Source organism: Cricetulus griseus (assembly GCF_003668045.3).
Source record: "Cricetulus griseus strain 17A/GY chromosome 1 unlocalized genomic scaffold, alternate assembly CriGri-PICRH-1.0 chr1_1, whole genome shotgun sequence".
Lineage (NCBI taxonomy): Eukaryota > Metazoa > Chordata > Mammalia > Rodentia > Cricetidae > Cricetulus > Cricetulus griseus.
The window spans coordinates 49,113,357-49,126,415 of record NW_023276807.1 but is presented as its reverse complement, the minus strand read 5'-3'; positions in this window follow the sequence as shown (position 1 = coordinate 49,126,415).

Genomic DNA, 13,059 nt, shown 5'->3' with positions numbered 1-13,059 from the left:
CTACATGTACCACCACACCGAGCTTGGTATTTATATTTTTAAGAGAGAGTTTTACTGTAGTGAGGAGTTCTCTCTTGGTCTGTCACCCCTCCTTATGTCTGCAGATTTTTACTTTTGTCTCAAATTTTAGTTTGTCCACTTCCCCTGGCCCTGTTGTCAGTCTTCTTGGTTGATACCATGGCTACATTAGCTCTTCTAGAAAACAACTGATCTTCTAAACTTAATTCCCTGTGTTCACACTAACGTTTAGGTTCCCACCAGGTCCAGAATGGAGAGAGATGGCACACAGGTTAGTGTCTCTGCCTCACTGCAGTATGGGAGATAGTCAATGAGAAGAAGTGATCCCCCTACCACATCTCAAACTTAGTGGCTACAACAGACTACTCCAAAGAACCAATACGGGGGAGCACTTCTCCAGAGACTAGGAACGGAATCACTTCTGGGCTGCCACTCCAGATATGGAATGCATTGCTTTTGTCTTTAGATCCAGACATATTTCAGTAGTCAAGATGTTCTGACACCTCTGTGGGTTCAGGAGGTTGTCCTGGCTGAAGCACATGCTGGAACACTGAAGTCAAGTTTTGACCTGAGCACATATCAAGAGAACAATTTCTGGCATCATGAATGTGACCCTGCTCTCCTTGTACTGGAAAGAAGAAGAAGAAGAAGAAGAAGAAGAAGAAGAAGAAGAAGAAGAAGAAGAAGAAGAAGAAGAAGAAGAAGAAGAAGAATTGAATTGAATTCTGGCCAGTTAATAATGCAACCCACTGGTTTGTGCCAATGACATTGAATCTGAGATTGATGTCGGCTCCCAAAGATGATCTATGCCTTCAGGAAATGCATACCCCCCATACACACCCCACCTGTCTTTTAAAGCTCAGCTGCCTTGAAGTCACCTATCTATACCAGTGGCAGCACCTCAAATTAGTCTCCATTCAAAAATTGTCTCCAATTTTTCTCTCTGGGAAAACATTCAGCCTGTTTAACTGGAGAGGAGCTGTTGCCAAGAAGTTAGCCTGGAGGATGACAGCAATTAAATGATGATAATATTTAGGATCTTGCAGGTACAACAAAGGCGCCTTTCTTTGTCTTGGGTGAGGACATCTTGCTGATGTCTGGGAAAAGAGGAAAGCATGGGTGGGGGAGCCCTTGTGGGGGTGTGAGAAAGGGGAAGAAAGGCAGGGGAAGGCAATTCCTGTGGGTGAAAGGAGAGACTGATGCCACCAGGGGGACTTAATGTTAATATTAATCAGAGATGGGCCTGTGGCATTTCTTCCCAAGACATTACAATAGGTGAGAGATGGAATAAAGCCATGCTCCTTGTTAAATAGTTTATTGTCTGTGGAGGAGCAGAGGATTTCAGAAGGAGGGTAAGAGAAAGAATACAAAACAGCTATTGGCTCGGTGTATTTGAGTGAGTCTCACACTGTACATTTGGCTGGAGACATAGTCTGGAACAGCCTTCAGCCTCGGCCCCCTTTCACATTCTTGTCTTGCTGAGAAGAAAGGCCTGCGAAGATGGAAAACTAAGACCTAATAACCAGACTCATCTTTCTAGGCATGTGAATCTCTAAACAATCAACCATCAGTCCAGAAAGGAAAGTTGCCTCTTTGTTACTAACTTGCCCGCCAGCCTGAATACTCCCATGTGTATACTTCCCTTGCTCCCAGGACAGAGGTGTCCCCACCCTGTGAACCTGGATGTGTGAGCACACCCCAGCTGTTTCACCTACTGCTGTGTGCATTGGTCTCAAAAGTTAGGTTGACGCAGAGTTCAAAGTGATGGATGCATCCTGCGAATCTCATAAATAATGACATTTGTGCCACTTCCTTCAGCTAAAGCCATTTCATCTTTTTGGCCTGACAAGACAAGAGGATAAATGGAATGTGCAGCTTCCAGCTCATGGCCAGGGTTCCAAGTGTGTGGGAAGAGTCTGCATACTTCCATCATTACTGCCTGACCTGGAAGAGTGCCATGTAGGCCCCAGTCCCAGATCAACCTCTCCACACACTGCTAGAATTGAACTCTGGCTAAGACGTGGGCCAGTCTCTAGAGTCAGAAGATTCGGCTGCTGCCTGAAGTGCCCATTGGGACTCTTGGAGTGGGAGATAGGAGCATGCCACAAGCAGGAGAAAAGCAGGGAAAATTTAGACCATGCCATCTTCTCCTACTGAAGACAAGCAAATTTGACATGGACTGGCTTTCCCATCTAGCGCCATCTGCCTTTGAAGTGACATAGGGAAGGATGGGGGACTCCTGAAGGAACACGAGGGGAAGGAGTGTGAGGGAGCCTTCCCTTGCTCCCAGGACTCTTAATTAATTAATTAGCTTATTTATTTATTTATTTATTTATTTATTTATTTATTTATTTTGAGGTTAAGACAAATTCGTGGTAGAAAACTTAGAAGACACACAAGGAAGAATTTACAACCTTGTAACTACAAAATTAAAAGAGAATTTTGGATTTTGTTGGAATTATTCATCCTGCCCTTTCCCTCATAGCAGTTATTTTGAGGGTATTTTCCAAGGTATTGCAACATCTGCAAAATCGTCATTTTCAAGAGCAGCTGACTCACATTTTATAGAATGTGTAACCTGTGATCTATTTGAGCATTTCCTAATGCTGGGTGCTTAGATCATTATGGATTTCCCTTTCCCATTAGATACAAGAGAAGCTCCAGTGCTTGCATTTGTGTGTGCATTGTATATGTATATGGCTACATGAGATTTGAAAAATGCAGTCATGGAAGTAGGGCTGCTAAATTAATTCTCAGTGTGCTTCTGAAACCTAGCAGACAGGGTATTACATTGGGCAGGCTATAGCATACATGGTGTGGATAGGTATCTGTGTGTGTTTCCAGTATCTGTATATGTCTGGCTCTGTGGGGTGTGTGTGTGTGTGTGTGTGTGTGTGTGTGTGTGTGTGTGTGTGTGTGTGTTTATGTGTCTCTGTGTGTTTGTGTAGGGTATGTCTATGTTTGTATATGGTATCTGTGTATTTGTGTGGTCTGTGTATGTTTGTAGTGTCTGTGTGTCCTTGTGTGCGTGGCATCTGTTTGTTTATATATGGCATCTCTGTGTTTGTGGTATTTGTGTGCATGGGATCATATGGAGATACCAAAGGGGAGAAGGCACTATAGCCTTGTCTCAGGGACTCCCTTGTATTTTGGATTTCTGGTTTCTGATCAGCTGGGTCCTGAAACCCACCTGCCCAGTAGCTGTGATCACAGGTGAAGAGTGGGTCCCTAACATGAGATACTTGAGGTTGACTTGCCAACAGTTCCTGGAGCTATAGGTAGGATGTAGACATGGGGAGTTCTAATGTTTGTCATTTCCTCAGATACATGGGAGGGAGTTTCCTTAGTTCTTTGGAGAACTAAAAATGTTCATTTTTCTCTCTCCATCTGCTGGCTTTCTCAGGGACATCTCAGTGAAATATCCTAGGAGTTCTCTATGGTCTTGTGGAGAAAGGCCCCTAGAACATAAGAGAATGGCTGGCCGTGGGCCCAGGAATGAAAAGACAGAGAGAGACACAAAGGCATCTACCCCATGGTTAACTTCATGTTGGCCACTCTCACTGTGAGTCAAGTGAGGATAATGCACTGGCCTGGCTTCATGCATTCTCATCATGTGCCCTTTTAATCAGGGTTCAGAGTCTGAAGTTCTTACTATTGACAGGCAATGCAATGTCTCTATCACTGAGAAGGAACATCTCTCAGTAGACATGAACAAACTGACAATGGGGTTTGCACATCCCCATTGAGTAGGGTCCCTCACAGTTTGAAGCTAGGGCAGTAGGGCTAACGGCAGGTCCTCATTATGGCAAAGGCACCTGAGGCCACCTGGTAGCCACTTGTGCCCTCTCCAACCTTCTTGTTGCACTCCTGTGAGCCTGGTGATGCTACTGTGTGCCACCTTCCCTCTGACCAGCTCTAGCAAAGCCAGGGATTTGGACAGGCCACACATGGCATGGCCTCACCTCTCCTTGGTTCCTTGAAAGTGGTATATCAATTCTCTGACCTTTTTGCCAACATCAGCAGGAGCCCAGTCTTTATATGGAGTTTTCCATGTGCTCAAATGGCTGCTTCTTTTGTGTGTGCCTGTGTATGTACATGTTCATGTGTATGTGCATATGTGAGCATGAGTGTGTAAGCCAAGGTTGTCATCAGATGTCTTCGTCAATCACACGATATTCTTTTTGTGAGTACATTTGACTAGAGGGCCATCTTACTGCAGAGTGACCTCATCATGACTAATTATAACTTCAATGATCCTTTTTCCAAATAAGGTCACATTCTGTAATACTTGAAGACAGGGCTTCAACATATGAAATTTAAAAGGATATAGTTGGACAATGAATGACACCCTTGCTGATCATAGAGGGCACCCTTATGAGTGTCCCCACGCCCCTATTGCATGTATATTCATTATTTAGAGAGAGAATCCATGGGTTTTGTTGTATGGCTCTGTGACCATCTATCTATCCTCTCTGTGGATGATACCACTTTTTAGGAAGGGATTATGAAGGGCTAGGATAGAATAGTAAGAGGGAAAAGAGTTGGGGGACTTTTACAGAAGTGTAAGTACTAACCCTCCATTTTTGCATTCATCAAACAAATCAAGTCAAAATTCCTGGGTGGGAGTGTAGCTCAGTGATTGAGTGCTTGCCTAGTATGTGCATATCCCATGCTTTATTCCCCACTGCCAAAACTATATAGCATATTTCTCACCTCTCTGTCTTAATACCACACTGCTTCTCTCCTTCCAGCTGACTGCTTCTCAGTGTCTCCTCCCTACTCCAAGGTTTTCCCTGTGTGTTTGGAGTGAGGAGGAAGAAGTTGGTTTTACCTGTATATTGTCGGGGGTGTGAGGTGAGGGAAGTTTCACCTGAGTGTGTTATTTTGGGGAGGAGGTGACGTTATTAGGTGTAGTAGCATTGCCTCATGGGACTTTCACCATTGCCCTTGAACCAGCATTCTCAAGACACCCACCCATTAGAAACTAGAGGCGGGACTGACACCAGAGAGGAACAGCAAGGAGTCAGTCGGACCAGTGCAACCACACCCTATCCTATTCCCCCCAGGAAGATGTGGGAGGATTGTGCGCCCATCTGGGCGTTGGAAGGATGCTGGCTAGAGGTGGAGTGGGCAGGGGCTTGAGGAGTGGAAGGAGGGTGAGGCAGCTGTGACTCACGCTAAAAGAATTGGGGTGTTGGAGCTTATATATTGTCAAGGACTGGAAAACAAACTTGGATGACCTCACACTTAGCTAATGGGAACACCGGCTTCCTTTATGAAGTGCAGCCAAATGCATTTAATTTCTACTTCATCACTGCCGGCAAGCATTTTTCAGTTCTTATGGTAAAGTCCCCCCTCCAGTTTTTGGTCACCTTTGGAGTTTCCCAGCTGTCCCTTTAAAAAGCTTTCATCCAGTGGTAATGTCTTAATTCAGCAAAGCACCTGGCTGTTTATGCCACTCATAAACCTGTTTTCCTTCCTCTTTCAGAGAAATAAGGGAGAAATGACAGACTGTCTTCCTTGTAGAGTCAGCTTACTGTTCCCTGTGTAATATACATATATATATGATCCCCTTGCTGTCTCTCTGCCCCTAGGTTTACCTGTCCACCAATCATTCAGTCAAGCCCAGTGATACCAGTCATTAGCAGCGCAGTGGGGAGCTGGAGGAACTCAGTAACAACACAAAAGGCAAGCAGCTTCTTTGTTAGCACTCCTGGCTGCGTTGCATCATAATTATGGTTTTATGCAGCCTCCGAATTCTTTTTGTTCCCCTTAGGTGACAGTGCAGAAAGCAAACGTTTCTTTCATTTTTATATGCTTCAGTGTTAAAACATGTATAGACCCCGTGATCTGACAATTATTAGCAAGTGAAGAATAGTTTATTATCTAACCTAGTTATTGTGACCATATTTCATATCACAACAGGACAGTTGCACCATTTCTCTTCCATGGAGGCTGTAGAAGAAGCACATCTCCATAGTTTGAGAAATGGGATGCTGTGAGTGTCCCTGGCTGGCTGCCATTTTCCCTCTCCTGCTCCCGACTACCCCCACCCTAATGAATATTCAGTCTGCATCCTTCAACCAGGAGTTTGAATAGGATGCTTCCTGTTTTTCTTACTAAAGACTGACTGTTGTCCTGGGTGAAAGGGATTGTTTATGAGAGTTTGCAGCTGGGAATTCCTGTGTATTATTATTATTATTATTATTATTATTATTGTTTAGTTATGACCCTGGTCCTGGAGACAACATATATTTTGTAGTTTAAATAATGTGTTTTAGATTTGAACAGGTTGGTTGCTGCTGTCTACATTGCAGGATTTTAAATCTGTCTACCCCTCCTATCTCATTGTTAGCAATTCAAAGACAGGCACTGAGTCATACTAACTTCTTTTTTTCAGGGTGCCTTCCACAATGCTCAGATCAGAACAGAAGCTAAGTCAAATTTGTTAGAGGGATAGACATTCCTAACAGTAGCTTCTAGAAAGAGGCAACCTTAATCATCCATCATTAACTTTAGGCTAAGAAAAGGATAAGGCAAGATAAAGCCCGTTTGTGTGCGCCTGGCAGCTTATTAGCAGGTGTTAGGTACATCCTTCCTTGTTGTAACTGGAAAGACTGGGACATTATAGGACAGTTGACAACTGAGGGGTGGTTTTGTTGTTTTCCGGAGAATTTATGGGGGAAAGCATGTTTGAAAGTATGATTCCACTAAAGCTGTCTATAGGCAAGTGAACACTGTATAGTTAAGACGTGTGGGTTTTTGGTGGATGCTTTAGACTTCTCAGGAGAAAATGTCTGGAGACCTTTCAGAGCTGAAAGGGGATGGTGGACTTAAGGACGGTGTTGCCTTTGTCATCTGGGAGAGGAGCTATAAACACCTTGGTATTTGCTTAGCAGTCCGTTCTTTTAAAGGTTTCAAATGCACATTACAAACATCATTCCAAGAATCCTTAAATTAAGCCCGGGAAATAGATACAATTAGCATTCACCAATTCACTGCAATGGCTTCCTGGTGACCAAGGAATGAATCCCTCAGCTGCCAGTGCCTTCACCCCCACCCTTTCTCAAACCCTGGCTTCCAGTTACAAGAATGATTACAGGTTTTAGCTTCCCATGAAATCCCTTGTCTTCAGGCCTTCGAGTGCACAGTTCTTTGTAACACAAACACTTCTCCAGTGTCCATCTATTCCTCCCCACTACTGGCCCTCCTCTGTATACAGGAATGTTAGCGCCTGCTCTTGGTCAGAACTTCCTGATTCCTATCCCTGCTAGCTCCCTGCTGTTGCTTTTCCAGAGAAAGTAGGAATTCCTAGCACAAACCTTTTCAGAATAACTGCAGAATAACTTTTCTGGTTATTTTAGACATAAATTGAGGTTGTCCCTGTTGGTGCTCATCTGTGTCTTTCTGTTTAAATATTTGAATTGATATCCTGTCAGAAGCAGCTGCCAAAACAGTTTAGAAGGAGATGCCAGGAAGAGCTTGGTCAACTTCTTGGCTGGTAGCTTAGTCTACTTTTGTTAGACTACCTCAGCCCTCCAAGGAAAAAGTACATCACACTGCCGACCTGAACTTTTGTTTTTGTTTTGTTTTGACACATCTATTAGTAGACTAACTATACGAGATTCTACTATGAGAAATTACTAGAAAATTGCATGACTTTTCTGATTGCAATAAAAAAAATCTTTTCCATAATGTTACTTAAAATAAGTGCCATGCAGAGGCTGGGAAGCCTTTCAGCTAAAATAAGCTGGTTGATGATAGTGTTTCTTTAATCAAATTAAATTAATTATTCTGCTTAATAATGTTTAAAGCATTGGAGAGTCAAGAGACTGGATGCACTATGCCACCATTAGTGTGAAAACAACATCCCAGAAGTTCAGTGTTCCTATCCATATGGTGGGAAGCAGCAGTGTTAGCAAGTACCTGGTAAGGTTACTGGGAAGCAGGTGGGGTTTATCCAGTATTTCTGTGTAGCTGTCACCAAATATCACACAAAAACAGTTCAGAGAGAGGAAATACTTTTTGGCTTACTGTTTCAGAGGCTTTTGTCTATTGTGGCTGGTTCTATTGACTTTGGGCCCAAGGCATGGCAGAACACCTTGGCAGCAGGAATTGTGAACAGGGCTATTTAAGTCATAGCAGCCAGAAAGCACAGAAAGGCAGGTTTCCAGAAGAGGCTAGGGAATGATCTATCTGTTTCAGAATATTTGTTTACCTATGAAAAGATGTGTTGCTGTTTTACCTTGCCTGCCTAAGGCACCCAATTGGTCTAGTAAAAAGCTGAATGGCCAATAGCAAGGGAGGAATTTAGACTCAAAAAGAAGAATGAAAAGGAAATAACAGAGAGACACTAGGGGAAAGCAAGCCAGACCCAGAGGAAGTAGGAAAGTAGGACATACAGAATAAAAGAAATATAAAATGCCCAAAGGCAAAATGTAGATGAGTAAGAACAGGTTAAATTAAGTTAAAAGAGCTAGTGGAATGATCCTAAACTAAGACTGAGCATTCATAATTAATAATAAGTCTCTGTGTCTTTATTTGGGAGCTGGTTGGTAGCCCAAAGAAAATGCCAACTACATGTATCCTCCAAGGACATTCCCCCAGGGACCTATTTCCTCCATCTAGGACTCATTCCCTACCTCTTATCACATCCCAATAATGCCATCATTGTATGAAACCATTCATACCATTGAGTATATGAATCCAAAGGGTTCATTCATTCATTAGGTCCAAGGCCCTATAATGTAATCGTCTCTAGAAACACCCTCACAGATGCACCCGGAGCTACATTTTACTAATTTCCTAGGCATTTTTTAGTTCCATGAAATAGATAATCAAGATTCACTACCACGGGGTATTAAATTTAGCTGTGTGTGTGTGTGTGTGTGTGTGTGTGTTTATAGTATTACATAGGCCTCTAAGCAAGAGCTCAACAAAGGTTAACTATTTCCTTAGAGGTCTACAAGTTCAAATTAACCTCTAGTGGGTACCTCAAAATTGACAGCAATTACAGGACAGTGAACTAATTTCACTGTTTTCCTTCCCTGTGCTTCAAGAAAGATAGATTGGACTTCAAAAATCTCACACACTGCTTCTTGATGGTAGAGGCACAGCTTCTACAACGTTTGAAGCCCAGTGGACTATAGCTCAGTGTGAATTGGACTTACTCCCACCCTCTGCCTCCATTATGGTGTCTTCTGTTTTTATGGTCATGGTGAAAGTAGGAGATGGGAAGTACCACACTTTCTTCCTAATAAGTCATCTAACCTACTGATGGAGTCATGGGCTTTTACATAACTGCACAGCTCCGTCATGGGCTTTTACATAACTGCACAGCTCCTGTTTTAAGGGTCAGTTTGAGTCCTTGATGTCATTGTCTTCCTTATGGATTGCTGTTAGCAAAAGGGAATCTACCAAGTGACATTTGAGTCTTAGTGGTCAAAGCCATGGTGGGCAAACTTCTAGAGAATCTTCTGCACATAAAAACATAGAGCAGCTTTCATAGATAGACAGTTTTATTGTCTTTTACCTCTTTAAGAATATGCACAAAACACAAGTAAATGAACACTGTCCCCTTCCTTTTGTTCATTTGGTGGGAGGATGTGTACTGGAGACTGAACCCAGGTTTTTACCTATATCGAGAGTGTACACTATAAATGAGTTATAACATCAGCCTTAATTTTATCTTCTTTATTTGCTTTTGCCAGTTGCCTACCAAAAGTATCTTTTGATCCCAAGTGGGAAACAGTTTTGAAATCTTCTCAGTGCCCCCACTCCACCACCTTAGAGTATCCATACCCTAAATAGCATCTTGGTCTCTTGGCATTTCACCTACCATCCCAGAGAATCCTGCTGTGTGACAGAAAAACTTTGCTTAACTGGAACTGCAGGAATGACTCCATGATTAAGAACAGAGGATTCACATTTGGGTGGGATCCCAGTACCCAACTTGGGTGGCTAACCACCACCTATAACTCCAGCTCCAGGAGCATCCAGTACCTCTGGTCTCCATGGGCACCTGTATTCACGTGCATGTACCCAACCTAGTTGCACATACATACACATAAATTAAAATAAATCTCCTTTAAAAACCCAAATTCACCTTTCTCATATACCATTTTTTTAAGAACTAAGAAGGAAAGAGATTTGGTCAGCAATGGACCCCACATTGTAGAGTTCTGCTGAACTCTACAGTCCTGAGTCTCATTTTTTTCCATGCACCTACTGAGGAACTTGGATTTCTTAGGTGGGATTTAAACATGCTCAGAGCTGTACCATTTCCTCATCTACTTGTGGGAATAATGGAAGAGGGCTAAATAGTTTATATTACCCCAGGACAAAGAGACTCTGCTCTTAAAAAATCCATCCTGCTAGGACTATTAAAATCCATCCCAAAGAAATATGTGACTTAGATAACATCATGTGCCTATTCAGATGCTAAACTGTAGGTATTATAATTTATAATATGATAACTATTTCCTTGCCACACCCTGACTCCATTATCTTGGAAACCATTATAATCAAGAAAGAGAACCTGAACTTCATGTACTTGGAAGTTCCTGACCCTGTTCAGTAACTGCCTGCCCCCAGGAGGAGTCCATAGAAACAGGAGAGGTGCTAGGGAACTTGACCTCTCTTCTCTTACTAGTGGCATTTAAGTCTTCTTTTTAAATATTGTCATTTTCAGAATATTAATGTTACAAAAAATTTGGAAGCAGGGTGTTTAGTTTCACAAACATATGAAAGCTGCAATCAATTTGCTCCTAGCCTAAGGTATATTTGCAATATATACATACTTAACTGAGTTAATAAATTTTGAGAATGTGAGGAGAATCCATAATATTTAAATATAAGATTTGAGCCAACTTGAGACGAAACCACTTCTTGGGAATTTTTTTCATCCATTGTAGGATGACCATTTTGTTTGCTGGAGGTATCAGATGGGCAATGGAAACAGTTAACATGAATGGACAGTTCCCATCAGCCATCAGTAAAATGAAGAGTAAAGATTTTTCTGCATTGCAGGGATGCAATGGTGGTTAATGGAAATAATCCATTGAAAGAGCTTTGAAAATTGCCTGGAATACAAATGGGGCTGAGGAAACACGAGGCAGTGTTATCATCATCAATAGTAAACAAGCTTGAACTGATGACCAAAGTGAGTATATGTTCTTGGGTTTCATTTTTCTCCCTAAGTTCAGGAGGGTTCTCATCCCTCTCTCTCCAGTTCCTTTATTCAAGGCAGTCACTGGGCTCCAGTCTAATGGACCTGTGATCAAGACCTAAAGTCAAAGTTCCTATTGTTACAGATGCTACTTTTCTGGAGCCTTTTTTTTTATTCTTTAAAACATTTGCATTTTAGGGTCATTTAAGGGCCATCAAAACTTAGATGACTGTTAGGACTCAAGCAAAAGCTCAAGAGAAACAAGACACAAGCCTTGTTTGGGAGATGGCTCTGTGGCTATAGCCTGAGTTCAGATCCCCAGCACCTGTGTAAAAGCCAGATACAGTAGTATACGTGTCTGTGGAGTCGGGAAGTTCAAACGGTAGCTTCTGCTTCATGGAGCTCCATAGATGCCTTGTCTTCAGCAAGGCAGAATGGAGAAGGCCAACTCCTATCAGTCACCTCTGACCTCCACATCTGTTCATACACATGTGTGCTCCCTGCCCCATCACATACAAACAAAAAGAAAGAAAAACACACTGTTGATAAAATGGGCGTGTGAAAATATACATGAATACACATCTGAAAATGGAAAATGTCTAGATGTTTGCATTCTGGAAACAGGGAACCACTCATTTCCCAATCAATGGTTTCTAAAGGTGAGTCCCCAAACTCTGATTTCTTCCCTTCATCCTCTCAGGGTAGGCAACAGGGGCTTTGCTTTCAGTTCACCATTGAAGTTCAAGCATTAGCCTCTCCTATGACTCTCACTCCTACAAATGTCTTCTAGCACTTATAAGACCATTGTTTTTCATATGGCAAGGATATGATTTGTCCCAAACAAAACTTAAGTCAAAATTCAGACCCCAATATAAGGTATAAGACAAAGCCCACAGTTCAAATGCAAAATTTCCACTCCTCCCAATAAAAAGTTTATGCAAATTTAAAATACAACCCCTAGTTCAATTACTGAGCACAAATAGAGCATACAAAAGGCAATGTGTAGGCTCCAACATGCACGGATTAAAAAGGAATGCCTTAAAACAAAAGTCCACACTTTAATTAATTTTACTTATCTTAAAACTTCAAATGCAACTAGAGAAACGGAAGACAGAAGGTGTCCTGAAAAAGCTTCCCCAATATTTTGAAACTTTTAAAAATAGAGTTTAAAGTAGTATGGGGTGGGCAGTCACTGTATTTTTGGAACCCATGATAGGCAGAGGTCAGAGAAGGGATTCACTGGAATGTGATGCTCAGTGCCTAAGCAAGACCACACGGCCCAACAATTCTTCTCCATGACTGACACAATCACCAGAATACCCTGTTCTTTGCTATGATTCCAGTTCCACTCAGGCTGTGCCCATAGTCATTGTCTTCTATGACTCCTGGAGGCTTCTTGAAACCACTCCCTCCTTCGGCTGCTCCTTCAGCATTCTCAGCCATCTTCTGACAGCAGTAACTTGATAGCGTGTTCCCAAGTTCCCGAGTCAGCTGCTCTCATTCCCCCTCACCTGTTGGCTCGATCTATTCACACGATGATAGAAGTCAAAACTGACCTGCTTATCTGACAACTCCAAGGCCTGGGCAACTTCACTCCTCTCACCTGCATGGCTTCTAGTTCTTTCGGTTGTTTCTCCATGAGTCCCCTTTGTTGTAAGAACAAGGGATATGTCTTGGTGGGATTTTCTCCTGTGCTGTCCATCACTTCATCTCTTCACTCTCATTTATTATAGAAAGAAGTTCATGTCTTGCAGGGCCTGCTTCGAAACAGACTGGCTCTTTTGTTCTGAAAGAGCTGTGCTTGGAGGGATGCAATCTGTTTGGCATAGCTTGAAGCTAAATCTCATCTCCTTTGTTGTAGCTCCCCTCATCTT